This window comes from Mycteria americana, chromosome 8, assembly GCF_035582795.1.
Source record: "Mycteria americana isolate JAX WOST 10 ecotype Jacksonville Zoo and Gardens chromosome 8, USCA_MyAme_1.0, whole genome shotgun sequence".
Lineage (NCBI taxonomy): Eukaryota > Metazoa > Chordata > Aves > Ciconiiformes > Ciconiidae > Mycteria > Mycteria americana.
In genome coordinates this window covers 41,445,643-41,462,769 of record NC_134372.1, presented here as the reverse complement: position 1 = coordinate 41,462,769, position 17,127 = coordinate 41,445,643, and the positions used below count along the sequence as shown (strand labels likewise).

The following is a 17,127-nucleotide window of genomic DNA, read 5'->3' as shown; positions in this document are numbered from 1 at the left end:
AAACAATCTCATGAGAAACCACTATATACAAGATAGGTAGAAATGTCTACTCTTCAGCTTATACTGTGTCTTAGGCTGGTTTTTTTCCACTTTAAAATGAGTTCCTAGTGTTGCATGGCTATGAAAATCTTGGGGTTTGGAGGGTTTTTTTGGGGGGTGGGTGGGTTTGTTGTTTTGGGGGTTTTTTTTTTAGGTACATACACACTCATGGAAGAAAATATCTGAAAACATGAATAACACCAGTAAAAGTCAGCTGTTATTTTAAAAGCAAACAATGTAAAAAGTAATTTTTTTTTAAACTTCAGTAATTGCCAAAGCAACTGTGAAATCTGTTGCATGAAAATCTGAAACTGTGAGAAACTTGTCTTGTTAAAAGGGGAGAAGAGCTGTTATCAAACTAAAACACAGTATCTCAAGTAGCACGGAAGAACGGTAAGCTAATAGTGCAGTGCTTTGACCATGCATCAAGAATGAGGTGAATATCCATTACAGAAGTAACTGTGTGGCTTAGAAATATCATTTAGGCCTCACTGCTGACTGAGATGGAAAGAAAGAAATTAGAGAATATGGTATGCTCTTGCAGAGAAATTTTGGGAAATATGTGAAGGAAGTGAGAGAGGCCTTCAATCTCTCAGCATTCTCTCAATCCCAGAAAAGGGAAAAGGATGAGGAGCAAACAGTCTAATTGCTTGATGGGAAGGGTCTGTCAAGTCATGCTCTGGAAACCCTCTTCGGTCTAGGGAATTAAACAGAGGTTACTGCTGCTGCTTTCTGGCACATGTTAAAAAGAGATTTCCTGGGGCATGTTTGGTGGTAGAAGCTGTCAGAACAGAGAAACAGCCAAACTTTCAATGCAAGTGGTTAAGTTTGTTTGTATGGGATCCTTGTGCATATGTGAGTGGACTTGTGGGTGCGTGTGTCTGCCAGGGGACAGATTTTTCTGATTTCTTCAATGGAGCAAGAATTGAAACACAGGAGAAATAGAACCACTGTAAAACAGAGTAACAGACATCATCTTCAAACAATATCCAGGGTTAAATTCAAAACTGGGGGCATAAACTGAAAACCCAACTTGAGAGTCCTTTTCTGTAGCTGAGATTTCAGCTTTTATATACAAAATGATTTTTGACCCAGAAAGAGAGGCCCACCAGAAACAGAATAGTACCTTACATCTTTGCCCAAGAAAGCCTTAAAAAGAACCCAAGAGGGCCATGACTGACTTCCTTACTCTTCCAGTAGAAATTGGTATAGTTCTTTTTACTCACAGGACAAAATAATAATAAAGCACTTCTTTTCATAGTCAAGAAGCTTTTTGAAAACAATTCCTAATTAATCTACACAGGCTGCCTTCTAAAAGAGATGAAATAAATGAGATAAGACAATGTGATGCTCACAGAAACATTTTTGTTTGAAGAAAGAACAGGATATTTGTTTTTCAGACCACCACTCTGAATCCTTGGCAAGCATTAAGTCCATTTCAGTGCATCCCTCCTCAGTTCCTCCCCCAGACTTCCTGCCCGTTATCCTTCACTTACTCCAATCAAATTTAGGTCCTATCCACTAGCACTAATGCACAGGATTCACTGTGACTGGACCGTCCTCACAGTAGCTCCCTATTCAGCAATACCTTAAGGCAAACAAGGGTCAAAAGCCCACCAAAATTATTAGTAATGCACATACCATGTCATTAAACTTAACTCAGCGAAATAACCCCGTGAAGAGTACAGTTACACCAGCTTAATGAACACAAAACTGCAAGATTCTCAAGTACTGACAGGAAAGTTAGGCATGTGTTATGCAGTGCGGGGTAAAGAAAAAATCTGATGGGGCTTTTGCACATATCGGTGTACTGCAAGGGAATATGGTCAGTATGTAATAGCAGAGCTGGATAAACTTCTCTGTAGTTCAACCTAGACTGCTGGAGCCTTTTGAGATTTATTTGAGAAACAGACTCTCATTTGGGATTCACTGCTCTATCAGTCAATCATGGCATTTACTTTGTGCAATGCATGGAGATTGGACTGAACCCAAATTTCTTTACCAAAGTTGGAAATTAATTTTCTTCTCCATTCCTGGGAGCAGAACACCATGTATGTGGTTGGGAGCTGATGGAAGGCATTACTAAATACTTGGCCCTGCAATTTTCATATTGGCTAATATGAAAATCAAGAAATACCTGGTAGTTAAATTATAAACCCCTGGATTAGATGTGTAGGAGAAACTGATATGGCTACTGAATCAGGCTACTATAATGATACTAAAAAGCCACATGTAAAGGAAGATCTGGCAATCAGGGAAGACTAGCAGGTGAGGCACAGTAGCATTTTCCCTTCTTATATTATGCCAGGATCTAAAGAAGCGGTGAGTACGGAATGACAGCAAAATTATTCCAGTGAAGCCAGAACTACCTTTTGCTAAGCAACCAAAAGAGGACAAGCACATGGCCCTTAAAGAGTGTATTTCCACCCTCATAAAGATTTTGTTGGTGTTGATAAAAGTATAATTTTTGCTTTGAGTTTCCACATATTCAAATGGCCCTGGGCTGTTTTCTTTAACAAAACTTCACTGTTCTTCTAAGTGGTTTCCCCGTATAGCGTATGATATATATACAGCTATAGATACAACTCTAATCCAGCAAAGCTGTTTACAAACCAGCTTTAGTTCTTTATTCATCTCTGAGAGGGGAAAGGGATAAATATAAAGAATTTCTTTAATGTAGCAAATAGATGAAAGAAAATGTGACACTATGTCAGGTAGCAGAGATTCAGATAACTGTCTTCTGTTTCAAAAACATAAGACTGTATTCATAACTTTGGTTCTCTGTGCACAACTTATACAGAAATACAGATAAAGCTGAGTGGTTTGTTTTCCACTTACTGTACATGCTGATATAGTTTTAGAAAAATATTATTCTATTAACAGAAACATGCATCTTGGAGCACTACTCGTACAACTCTAGGCCACAGAGTGCAAAAGTTTTATACAAGTACAACACAAAAAGTGATCACAATGAAGTAGAAGTTTATAACCTAACACTAGAACATAACCAGCATAACAACTTCAGAAATTAATGTAATACACATTGCAACCTCTTTTGGAACTAAAATCTATGTAGGTTACTTGCATGAGTTAATTGCCTGCATAAAGTTAGAGCCAAGTATGACAGTAGATAGTTATAGTAGATATACTAGCTGATGACAGTTCTCATTTTGTATATGAGTGGTGGAAAGCTTTACGATGACTAGCATCTCTGATGTAACTAAAATTTAGCTACAATTATTTTAGAATCACCTTGTGGCTTTAAAAGGGGAACACTGGAATGCAGTATATTTGTTAAAAAGATTAATAAAGTTAATAAAAGTAGTTTAATATATAAACTTCTTATTGAAAAAGAAGCAAAGTAAGATCATAAAAAGCTTTAAAAAATCAATTTATTTTTAGGTTTCAAACCACAGAATATCTATCTGGTCAAGTAAACCACTTTATTACAATGCTAGTACATTGAATTACACCATGATCTTAGTTTCAAAGATTTTAGAGCCGCTATAGTGTTTCTTCATGTAAGAGACATGGAGCGTTTTCTTAAGAATTGCAACAAAGTTTTTTCTTTATTTCATTCTGCATTTACCTTATCATTCATAGTGATAATATGCAACAACTAAGCCCTTTGACCTCACTAGTTAATTACAGTGGATTTTATCAATTCATAAACAACCGTTATTAAGGTAAAAAAAACTTGAAGTACTGGTTTATTTAAATAAGTTACACTAGAGATGCCCGACAAAAGTTGGTGATCTTTGCCTAAAGCAGGTTTTTTTGGTAGAATTTTCAGGATCATTTATATCTTATACATTAAATGACCCCTTCAGCACACATTCAGAAGACTGATATCAAACCACCACAACACGAGGAGGTAAACGATACATAAAAGCAATGGAGTTCTAATAAAAATGTTTTAGATATCTTTATGCATAATGTCTACCTTTGATGCTAATTCAATATAAGCAAATCCACATTACAATACAAGCAGCCTCAAATAATTAATGAGAGGCTTTAATTTACTGATTACCTAGAGAGCTCCAACTAGCACTGTGCGACAGCAGGCAGATAGCCTGTGCATTTTGCATGCTTCCTTTGGAGCCTCAGAATTCCATCTGACCCACGTGGGCTTTCGTGTCCAGAAGAATGAATTTAATTTAATTTCTGCCAGAAATAAGGATCCTTATTCCTGCAAAACAGAGCTGAGGGTAATAGTTTTAATATAGGTTAGGAGAATAAAATAGGAAGGTGCATCAGGTGTCCTTGATAAAAATTTACATCTTGTGACTTCCTTTATCTGAAATTCATTAAGCAACAGTGAGTTTCTCTTTACACTATCACAGGTTTCCCACAGCTCATGATCAGGTACTGTATTTCCCCATCAATAGGTCTGCAAACTTGGGATCCTTTTTCACAGCCTGTACACAGGTATAGGTATTTTGTACCTTTTAGTGCTTCCTTTGTTAACATCCAAGCAAATTCCTTGTTATTGTTCAAATTAGTATTTTTTTTACCTCTGACCATTTCTCTCCTTCCTGTTTTTTTGTCCCCACAGTAGCTAGAGTATCTTTTGGGGTTTTTTTTGGCTTCACACTGTTCTTCCTGTGCGTTAAGCTCTTTAGGTTTACTTTTACTACTGCAGGTATTGGCTGCACTACCACTTATGCTTCCTAGTCCCATTTTGCAAGGATTCAGACAGAGTCCTTTTCTGTCAATAGCCGCAACATGATGCAAAGCCTTCCCACCGTGGGAAACACAATTATCTTTCCTTCATTGATCCTCTTTTGGCAGCACAATAGAGCCTTCAGTTTTCAATAGTAAAAATATAAGGCCTTACTACTCCTTAGTACTCCAGTCTCACTTGTAGGAATAATTCTTACTCATAAGAGAACTGTGGTAAGGATTTTAATTTGCCATTAAAGCAGAACAAAACCAAAGTCCATCAGAATAGAACTATCAAGACACCATAACCAACAAATAATCATGTCATCCTTGCCTACGTAACTTTGCTACATAGTCATTCTGTTTCCAGTACATATTTATTATATTCACAGAATCACACAATTGTATAGGTTGGAAAAGACCTTTAAGATCATCGAGACCAACCATAAACCTAACACTACCAAGACCACCACTATACCATGTCCCTAAGCAGGGACCATTGTACCTGAACTTGATTTTAAATTACCTTGGATAAGGCAGCATTCTGACATTTCCGCTGCAAAGGAATGAGTACTTCTTGCCGTAAATAACAACTATTATTCTTCAGTGGATTACTAATTTGTGTAAAAATTACTTACACTCCCCAAAAAAATTAAAATTAAAAAGCAATTCTCCACCTTACTGCGAGATGAAGAGGGACTGAGGCTGTAATCAGACATGCTACTATGGCATGTCTAAGCTAAGATCATGCTTACAGTGCTCACTGCAAAGTGCCACTTGCATGCCCTGGCTAGACTTTACTGCCTCTCTTATCTGCCAGCATAACTGTATGTGTAGTCACTCCCTAACCCAGTTCTGTCAAAATGATCTTGTTAACTTAAACGCTTTTAATAGTAAGGTGTTTTTTAAACCAAATCATTTTGACAGAGCTGGGCTAGGCCATTGCTTATGCTATTCTTCCACCAAGAGCAATTTTAATTTAAGAGGTTCTTGCCCTCCCCCCCTGCCCCTGCAACACGCGAGCTGCATGTTTCCAATAATTCTTCTCCATTCCCATTCCTTTCTTCACTGCAGTTTACTGTCCCTGCAGTTGTGCTATTTGCAAGGCAACACTGTAAGCCAGATCAGTGAAATGTGAGTTTAAAAAAAATTGCAACAAAACCCTGTTTCAAGAAGTCTTTTCCTTCAAGTTTATAACCCAGATCATTGCACTGATCTAGTTTACAGCATGGCTGCACAAGCAGTTGCATCAGCACAACTAAAGAGCCCATAAACTACAGGACAGCAATAGAAAGTTTTGAAAACAGCTGTGCTGCCAAAGAGCATATGAAGTTTGACTACATGCTTTAGAGAGCAGTCAGACAAATAGTTGAATCAACAAAAGTGAGCGGAGGGTAACTTCTGGAAAAGAGGAGAGAACGAAAAATTAGGGACAGTGAAACTACTTAAATAAAACTCTGATTGACTACTAGTATATAACCATGGCAATCTGATGCAGCTCTATTCATCAATGCTAGCAGATTTTAGGGATGGAAACCTCTCCCACCATCTCAGCTGCAGCCAGGCAGCAGTCAGACGTGCTGTTCTGAGAACAGTCTCCATCAGGAGGGGAACTCCCAGTGATCCTGACCATGAGCGGCACACACCACCGCACAGTGGAGAGGGGCTGAAAACGGCAGCGAGCCAGCAGCCAGATTCTGGGCCATGCATGTTCTAGGCATTGCCCCAAATCATAATTATACTTTGTAGCTGCTCTAAATTTTACCAACTAACAGTGATTTTAAGGGACTGTTATGTCACCTGGAGTTAACTGTAACATAGAAAAGCGTTATCCACATGTCCTCTCCTTTGGCCAAGCACCTGAAATTTCAAAGGAAGGAAAATAAGATGGGAAATATTATGCTAACTCTGCTATAGCAGCAGGGTGACATACACTTGAAGTATACTTTGAGCTGTCAGAGACATGCAGGAGAGGATCCTGCCAATACGAGTGCAAATCAATTGTCCAAGTTTATGTTGATATATTACGTGTGGTAATTTGCTTATGGCTGCTTGGAGAAGCAAAGGCAGTTATCTAAAGAATTATCTATTTCAGCAACAATGGTAACAGACAGTACCTCTCTCTCTCTTTGGTCTTAGATGTTCTGTCCTACACACACACACAGAGTAATTCAGTGTGCAAAGATATGCCACTCATTTTTTAAGCTTAGTCATGCATTGCTACTCTTTATAGTTAAAGACACCTGAACACTTCTTTAGGTTATTAAGTGAGGTCTTAAGCTTGTGTCAAATGTTAAAGGACTGTTTAAGTACAGTGTTCGTCAGTCTTTGCATCAGACGTATAGCTAATGGAATCCATACACTTGCACTGAGGAAATATAGACATGCAGAAATACACATGCAAGTACACTAATGCAACAGTTTATTCAGTATTTAGACCTTTAATATTTATTGGGGGATTTATTCCTCTATCTGTAAGATTATTATTAGCAAAAGCAGGTTACTTCAGTTTTAGGGCTCTCTTTCAGAGGCAGAGGGAAGGAAGGGTTAGAAAAGCTTTTCTAAGATAAATTCTTCTTCCTTAGTTTCCTTACTCTTTTGCTTTAACTAGGAAACACCGTGACTGGTGTTCTGAAGTAGAGATCAGAATATAGGTCATTACACAACTTGACTAATGGTTTGGAATAAAGAGAAAATGATATGTACATCACATTGTTACAATATATTACTTTGATTAAGGAAGATATATGTCAACTTGTCTGTTATCCTGTGATTGCTTAACATGATACTTTATCATATCTACAAAGTTTATTTTATGTTAGTGACTACCTACATCTTTTTTATACTTTTTGGCAAATATTTACTTTCAGGAAATTTAAAAAAAAAAAAAAAAAAAAAAAGCCAAGCCAAAAGTGTATGCTGGCCCTGTGATGTCATGCTTATTGTTTAATTTCTATTGGAATCAAGATGACTTCTTATTGGGGATATTTTTGTTACTCTTCGATAGCAAAATCAACATGGGCCAACTCTGAAGATGCCAAGGCTCTGATACTTTGTATAGAAAGCTGACAGTCTTTCCAGAAGCGTTCACTACTTTACAGATCCAGAATGCATTTAAAAAAACCACTAAGTGTGTTGTTAGCACTTCCAAACTACTTTTTCTACTTTATTATTACTTGCATTGTGTAGTGCTTAGGAATTCCAGTCATGAATCCAACTGTGCTAGACGCTGTACAGATACAGGACAAAGAAGCAGTATGTGCTCCACAGTTCACAATTGAAGTAATATGACTTGTTTGATTGCATTTCCTCTCAAATGAAATGAGTATCTACAACATTTTAGGGTTGGGGTTTGTTGTTGTTGTGGATTTTTTTGGTGTTTTTTTTTCTTTTTCATGCCAGCTGATACCAAAAGAATAGGCATCAAAATGCCAATATAGCTATTTTAGATCTACCATAGAACAAAAGGTATTTACAAACTTCCCTTTCAACCTCTTACACTTAGAAAAGAAAAAAAATTTGTTTTCAGGTTTACGGGAGTCAGATACTCCACCGATGTGTGTCAAAACATCACTTCACCTCATGCCGTTGTGCTGAGAAGCTCATGATGTAGGCTCAAACGGAGATGGAAGAAAGTCAAAATCTGTTTGAACAACCAAGGTGGTCCAGAAACTTAAACATGACAAAAATAGTTGCATCTGCATTGTTTTCATTCTATAGCAAGAGGAAGAAATGAAGTCATTTTTATTCTCTACAGTCCACTGATTAAAGCGATTTTCCTTTGACTAAAATAGAACTGCATTACATACAGATTTAATAGCTTCAGCTCATACCAACCTCATCTCTCAAACTGATGCTCATTTTTACGAGGGTGTATTACATAATTTGAAGACCTATATCACTTTTAAAGGAGAGAGGGGAAAAAAGGCAAATTGTGCACAACATGAAGAGAGCTCATAAAAAGGCAAACAGATTGGCCTGTGACTGAGAATTAGGTGTTAACCATGCTCTGCCTAGGGCATCGTTTATCATGAGAGTTTCAGCAGCTGGGATGTGCTTATCCTGTACTTGCTGAAAAATGTTTAAATATTAATGGAGGACATAAATATCTTGCTTTCTGGGCTTCTTTTTCTGTCTTTTTCTGATATACAACAGAGCTTTCATTTTCATTGGTTTTCTTTAAAGAATATTAGGTATTCTCTACATAATTAAACAAAACATAATAATTAAGGAAAAACTCACAAGTTTTCCTGACATGTATTCTGATTAAATAAGAATATAAAATTATGACTGGTCATCATGATTTAGTGAAAGCTACATAAACTTTCCAGCCATATGCATAAATGTGTGTGTACATAAAAAAGTCTTTAAAAAGGAAAAATGTGAACATAACTGGACTTTTCTAACTGTATACAGTCCTGCTGCAGTAAACCTACTCAAATCTTTTTTGCTGAAACATATGAAATTAGAAGGTAAGGTCTTTAATTTTGCATCATTGAATTTGATGGCAGTTTTGCCATCAACTTAAATGAGTTGTTTGGAAAGAATTAGGGTCCTCCAACATGAAACATTTCTTTGGTAGTTGCCAGGTTGAGGTTTTTGTTTTGGTGGGGTTTTTTTCATTTATTTGTTTGTTTGTTTGCTTTAATCTAACTTTCGGAAAGGCACAAAAAATAAAGCCCACAGACTAGAATACAGAACTCAGTCTAAACTTCAGTGACATTAAGAATTAAGCTCTTATGATCTGTTACTTAAAAGGCGATCATAGCTGTTACATTTAATCCATAAGAAAAGTTCACATCTGAAGTGTTGCTCAATTGCAAAACCCAACTAATGAATGGCACTACCTCTGAATGCATACAGTCCATTTGCATTAGTATTTAGGTGCTTCAATGTAATGAATTTTATATATATATATATATATATAAAAAACCCCATAAAAATACAAAATACACACATATATATGATTATGACAATCAGGGACTGCAAAGGAAACGGATTTAAATGGTTATCCGAGTTCCTCAAATTAGGCTGAGCATTGCTTCCCAGGAGTAAGCTACTTCGACCGAATGTACACGAAATTAGAAAGTTGAAACTGTGAACTAATGACTGCCAAGACTGACTGCTTTCATAATGTTTTGAACTCCCACATCCAGTTGCAAAAACCTGAGCAAGACATACTGAGAAACACCTTTCTGAGCTTGTCTACAACTTAGGCATCGCAGGGTATAGTAGACACTTCTCATGGAAGGTTTCACTTATTCAGATCTAGGACTGGTTGACATTACTAATTTCAAATCCAAGCCAAGGTGCTGATCATTCTCAATTTCAAATTATTTTCACAAGACACATCATGCTCAACACCTTGGAAAATCAGTTCTATGAGTATTATCATTGTAACTCATGGATAAAGGCTACTCTCATGACTAAGACAGGTTGAAATCAGTCTCTTGCGTGGAGTCAGATGCTTTAAACTCTATCTGTTGGTACTGAACTGGTTCAGAAGTCATCATTCCTTTTCAGTTTGCACTTACCATTTCAGATATCATCAGTACCCAACGTTTTTGGGGAACAAAATTTTATTAATATAGTTGAAATGTCACTGTGTTGATGTTATTTACTTGGTTGACAAAATGAGAAACGTGCTGAACAGATTCTAGAACAAAGGGGTCTGAGTGGAAAAATATATATATATACACACATTTGAAATCTCAGACTGAATTGGACTTTATTTTGTTCTATTTCTATCTACCGCTCAAATAGTTCTGTTCAGAAAGCTATGAAGTGAGCCACCTTTTCTATGGCAACAACACTAAGAAAAATGTTGAGTTTCCATCATCTAAATTAATTCTATTGATACGATCTTATGGTAGCGATGATGCTTAAATAGTTCCAAGCTCAAAATGCCTTAGCATTTCCCTCCCACTGAAAGAATTTAGTTTGTATTATCATAAACTCACAGTTGAAGGACTCTGATGATGCAACTACAGTGTATACTGTAAGCACACAATTGTCAGTATTAATAGTACATCTAAAAGGTCAGGCTCTAATGATATCAAAATGGAAAACGGAATAGAAAAGGAATACTGCTAAGATACACAGTATCTTATGGTTATTGGATATGCTATAAAAATACCTATTTATACTATGTGGCATGAGCAGTTGCTTTCTGTTGCAGAGTATGCATAATCATCACTTAGAGATATGCAGCACCAAGAGCTTAAAGTACACGTTCACATCTCCTTCTTGCTCATAAATTTAGAGGTCAGTATTTTTTCCCCTTGAAAGTCTCTCAATTTTTGGAAATGAAATTATGTGTATGTATCAAGGGTCAAGTGGGTGCGTTCCAGGCCCCTAGTTTCAATAAGTGCCTGAAAAAGTCCCAGCTAAAGTCTGTAGGGCACTTAGGTCTTCTGAAACAAAGATTTAAAAGATGAAATCTACCACTGTGTGAGAAGAAATAGAAAGAAAATTCAGGAAGTACTTCAAGGGGTAATAGACCTAAATATACATCCATGGCTGATGGTGTGTTCTTTCTTGTAAGAGTTCTATATCCTGAAGAAGGGAGTACAAGTATATTTTTTCTAGAGAAGACGATGCAGCATATGTTAACAGTGATACAAATGAAGTGTCCAGGGATCAATTAATTTATTCGGTGAAGGTGCAATATTATTGGAAAAATTTTGAAGATTAAAAATGACAAAGAAAGTGAATTTAAATCTGATTGTGGGACTAATTCCCCCTTTACAACTCTGTTTTGAACTTCAGTAGCAGGAGCTGATGGCAATGACTAAAGTATATTGAAAAAGCACTGAGCACTTTGTCTAAGGAAGATTCTACTTCATCTCACAGAGATGAAAACTTTTTTTTTTTTTTTTTGGTAAATCAAAGGTGTAAAGGGAGCAGATGTTCTATACAGGGATACTTCTTATTAAAACCAGTCGTGTTTGTTAAGCAGGCATACGTGCTTCTTACTGATTTTTTAATATCGAAGAAAATGTCCAAAGTTAGTTTCTTAGCTAGCAGCCTGCTCAGTTAACAAATTGCTCACCTGTATAACTTAACAACCAACTTTCATGAAATAGTTCAATCTCTGAGGACACTGAAGGCCCTCAGCTTACAACGAGGCATGGAAATCAAAGTTCTTTATAGCCAGGATGCAAGTTTTAAAATAAGAAGTGACAGTTAATAAATAGCAAGCCTAGGAGGAAGCTAGCAGAAAGCTGTGCTCATTCTGCATGCAGTAAGGTAGAACAATAAGACTGAATGGATGAAAACCTGAGACTAGAATATCACATCATAATCACTTCCCTTCCTAGGGTTTTTCTGTTGCAAACATTCATACAATTAGGCTGAGAGGTGACACTACAGAGAGCTTTGGGGTTTTGATGTTATCACATTTTATGGGTGTGAAATTTGATAATTTCACAGGTATGCAAAATACTAACTTCTCACTGCTTCATCATTTTATTTAAGACAGGTAAAAGGTACACTAGGGTAATTTTTCAGTCTTCCGAATGTATTTATTATTTACTTATATTTACTGAGAAGCCTATTGTGAAGTCTCTTCTTGTTCTTAACAGTCTGGTATTGAACGTAGAGGGGGAATATCATTCATACAAAAGTACTGCATGTTGCTCTTTATCCTTATTGCAGAGAAACTCTTGAAGAATTTCCAAAAGAGGATGAATGAAGTTAAGAGGATTCTTTATCTATAGCTTCAGTAGTTATCAGCTCTATTCTTTAATTGAAACTGAGTTGAGCAGCTGTTAGCTTCCCTTCTATTAAGCACTAACGTGGTAGATTTGAAACAATAAACAGTTAATGTTATTTGATTTCTTACAATCAGCACCCCCCAAAAAACATCTGGCTGTGATACCCAGAGACACAAATGGCGAGCCATTTATGCGATCAAGTTGGCTGTTTAGAAGTATCAGCCTTTATGGAAGTTGTACGAGTATTTATTCCTACTTTCAGAGGAAAGAAAGATAGAATTGTTTGCATGAAACACCGTGTGTGTGTTTGTGCCTGTCTGAAAGAGAGGAAGGGGGAGGGAGAGGTGAGGGTATAGAGTTTGATACCTGTTGGCAACACGAGCAGGTTTGTGTAATGCCGTTATGTGCCAGGTTGGATTGATTCCACTCTGTTTAGTCTGGTACTAAACGCAAATTGTTTGAATTGAGACAGATTCAAGACATGACTGAACAGCAGTGAACCACGAAGGAATTCCTGCCTATGTTAAATGGTGTCACCTTCATGGCGGTAGGCAGTGTCTAAATAAGGATTTGAATTAATCTCTTCTATAATATCCACATAGAAACTGTCATAGGCTTTCTGTGCTGAAAGCTTTGCAGTGCCTCCCAGGCTCCCCAGCCAAGCACCGTATACAGGTCTGATACTGTCTAGCAGGGATGCTGTCTGACAGCTCGGGGCTCCCGATTGGGATGCTGCTACCCAGCAGATATTGTAGCCAAGCAGAATGTAAGGACGTGTTACTCCTCTGTCTTCCTCAAAGAAAAGATGAAGCGTTTAGTGGAACAGCCAGCTTCAGGGGTCGACAGACTCCCACATTTCTTCTCTGGGAGCCTTGGCAGTGATGCAACTAACAAGCGACTGGAGCTAAGGGGGGCTTTCTCCCTCTCTGAAGTTTCAGCTGGGTGCATTATCTATTTAGTCAACCAAAGAAAGCGAAGGAAAACAACTTGCGGGACAGGGATGACTCCTGGCTGGTTATGGCTAAAGATTCATTCCCATCTCAGCTTTTAAGAGGAAGAGCAGTATTTCTGGGATGCTTTCCTTTCTGAAAGTAGGAAAGGAAGCTATCATACCATTCCTATTTATTTATTTATCTAGGGGGTGCAAAGCTTTGGGGGGAGGGAAGGTGGTGATAAATCAGGGGGATTTCCCCCCCTCATGGTTCTTCCAGCCTCCTCCTCCCTCATTTACATATCTGGCTGGTGGGTGATTTTTATTCTCAGCACGAAAACTGCAATCTATTTCAATGCATGAATGCAGCCCTGCATCTATTCAACACAGTGAAATAGCCCAGAGATTTATTGTACTAAATAAGAAAACAAGGAGAAGAAACGGGTTGTCCAGCCTTGGAAGCAACCCTCTGTGATCGAAAGTCCTCCTGATCGTTTAAGGGAGGGGGGGAAGAAGGGAGGGAAGGAAAAAAAAAAACCCACCCCAAAAAACAAAACAGGAGAAATAGCCACACCACCACCACCACTCCTCCTCCCAAGGGAATAAAAAAAATCCTACCTAGCATCCCATAACATTTTCATTACCAGGAATTTCAAAACATCCGACTTAATAAGCTACTACAGTTCAGCCTAATACCGTACCTATTAATGAGAAAGGCACTTGCACAGTGCGCCTTGCAAGAACACAGACAGACGCTAAGTCAAAAAAGAAATCTACGGACAGACAGCCCTCTGCCAGCGAGACATAAATAATATTAAAATGAATACTCACTCTTTCAAGGACCGAGGAAACCGCTTGCTGACAGCCACTTCACGCACGGATTGAAAGGGTGAGGTAAAAAAAACATTAGCCAGTCCCTGTGAACAGGCAGGATTCTTCAGATTTTCTTTTCATGCTTTTTGAGGCTGCTGATGCTGGAGGAGATGCTGGTTACCTAGCTTCTCGGGGTTCTGTGCCTGCATGCTAAAGTGCAGTTACTAATTTCTCCCTTTGCACAAGCCAGCGGCAGCAGCACGTCTCCAGGAAAGCAGGGATATTCCAAATAAATCCACTAATTCCGGGTCTGAGCGCTCCAACGTGCCTGCCTGCCAAATGTAACTGTGAAGTGATGTGGAAAAGTGAGCTGGGAGCCTCCCCTGACAGCTCTTATTGGGCTGATCTCGGAGGCAGGTCTAGCGCTTGGAAATTCATGTAAGCAGTTTTGGGTGGTGGTTTTTCCCCCTCCCTCTCCTTCGCACCCCCCCACCCCGCCTTTAACCCGGTAAGCACACAACTTTTCCACAAACCGTGGAGCCACTCGTTCCCCGGAGCCGTGGCAGGCGCCCGCACCGCCAACTCCGAGCCGGGGCATTTCCCTCAGGCCGGGCGGGAAGGGCGCGGGGGCGGGCGCCGAGGCGGCACGCGCCGAGGGAGAGGGGAGGCTGGGCTCTGAGCCGCAGGGCCACCGGGGAGGCGCCCGCCGGGGCCGGGGTGGCGGAGCAGCACGGCGGGGCTGGGACGTGCCGGAGCGCCGGGAGACGGGAGGGAGGAAGAGCGGCGGCAAAGCGCCGCGGGGGCAGAGGGCGCGGGAGGCGGCGGGCGCGAAGGAGCCCCCCGTCCTCTGAGGCGATGCCCGCCACGAAGGGGAGGCCGGGGCCGCCGGGAGGTGGGCAGCGGCCGGGTTGCCGGCACAGCGAGTCGGGATCGGGGGATGCGGCGGGGAGAGGGCGGCGGGCCGCGGGAGGAGGCAGGACCCCGGAGAGGGCTGCGGAGGGGTGAGGAGCGGGCGGGAGGGGCAGGAGGCAGTTGTTCATCTCCTTGACAGACGCTCCGGGGACAGGGAGGGCATCCTTTAAAAATCCTTTTTCAAGCAAACCCCAAAGAACTGCAGGCATGTAAATCTTCTCCTGTACTGTTTTAAAGCCAAGGGTGGCAATCAAATTATAAGCAGGAGCCTGAACCAGCCTAAACGCAGAACAGAGCCAAGACCTCCACACAGCAAGAGATGGCTGAAGGGCAACCGCAATACAGTAAGTTGTTGACCATCGCCCAGTTTCCACATCCTCTTTGTGACTGCGGGCATCCTGCACAGTCCCAGTTTGTGGAGCGCTGGAAAGAGGCTAAAGGACCCTAAGCATTGAGTATCATCAACTGCCTTTGAGTTTAAAGAGCTGAAGGTCGCTCGTACCTTCTGAGGGCTCAGCACGGGTCCAGTCAGGGCCAACAGCAAAGCACCCCTGCAGAGGGCTAAGGAACACCACGGCCAGCACCATGTGGGAGGTCAAAGCAACCCCTTTGCCCACCTTCTTTATCAATTGAGTTTATGAGTTTTCTTCCTTTGTATGCTGCATGTATTACCTATTAGCAGATTAAATGTATTATATTTAATAATTACATATATCTTAGCTCTAAATGTTACCACCACCTAGATTCCTCCCCCCCCCCCCCCCGAGTTTAATGTTTAGCAGTAGAGAAGGGGTCAGCATTGTACTAGAAGCACAAGGTATAGACATGGTCAGGTACAGATGATGACTCTTAAGTGTTGAATCAGTCCTCCATTTTAACTAGTACTGTTGTGGAAGCTTAAGTGCACTCAGTTCTATCCTCTTTCTCTAACTTTCCTTGACCGGTATTATGTCATGTTCAAGATGAGCATTCAGTGTGATTCTGTCTTATTAAAGCTGGTTCATTGCTCAAGTTTATTTTTAAATGGCTGGTCCTCTTAAACTCATTCATATAATCTGAAAACCTTTTAACCTTAAGCAAAAAATAAGATGACTACATTGTTGAAGATCTATCTAGGATTACAGAAAGTGGACCCTAATATTCCTCTATGTAGTAAGAATACCATATAATTTAGTTTCATGATAGTTAATCTTATTTTTCATGCTGACACTATGTGTGTGTGTGCATGCAAGACAGTGAACGAGAGAAAGGGAGACCTGCATTTGGAGCTCTTACATGCTTCACTTTATTTTAACTAAATGCAAGTTACTGCAGATAACGGGTGCATTTCTTCTTGCACAAATATTCATTCTGGAAAGTCTCAAGCTCATCAGAATGTAGCAAAATCTACCCATAATTTGATATTTTTCAAGGGCAATGAAGAAACATCTAACTATTTCTTTGCTTCTCTCAGCCCAAATGTTTACTTTCCAAGCTGTGAGCCTGGGATGATTCCTTGGAGAAGGATGGATATAAAATACACAATACTTACTTGAAGCAGGCAGAGAGCCTTGAGAGAAATACAAAACACTTTTCAGTGCAATAGATAACATCGGAAGTGTGGCTTCCCTTTACCTGGGGTTCCATTGAGGCAAAGGGTATTTTTCTCCCCCATCCCTCCACCAACTGAACAACACAGTAAGAATATAGATGCTGTCACAAAGAAACATGAGGACGTTTAGCCTGTCTTTACTCCTGGTAATTGATGACAGTTTTCAAACTTTTTTTTAAGGGTTCAGTAAGAGTAGTTGCACACCTTGTTTTCATTTTTATTAAAAATACCTGATGGAAGCAACCAAGAATAAAAATTCTCACTAATAAGAATGGGCTAGATCCCTTGTTGTCTGTGCTTTAAACAGGTAGTACAGTTGTGTGTGGGAAGAAAGCTAATGGTAGAGGTTGTACCTCCAAGTACAGCTTAAAAGTTTAGGTTTTGTTTTGATTTCAACCTTTGGCTTTTGCCATTTGTTCTATGTGACCTTTCTTGCAGTTGGAAATTACTGTGGCAAATGCTAT

The 17,127-nt window shown here is 39.6% G+C and overlaps 1 protein-coding gene across 5 annotated transcripts in view; it reads right to left on the bottom strand.

The window, feature by feature from the left end:
- Window positions 1-14,823, bottom strand: part of CDH8 (cadherin 8) — a 154,094-nt gene extending 139,271 nt beyond the window's left edge. For 3 of the 5 annotated variants that reach the window (XR_012776962.1, XM_075510846.1, XM_075510848.1), the window contains exon 1: window positions 14,179-14,567. The gene's annotated coding sequence lies outside the window, so the exon portion shown is untranslated. Of the gene's footprint in view, window positions 1-14,178; window positions 14,568-14,693 lie in introns of those variants that run through there. The other 2 variants (XM_075510844.1, XM_075510845.1) reach the window with 2 other exon arrangements.
- Window positions 14,824-17,127: the final 2,304 nt, after the last annotated feature.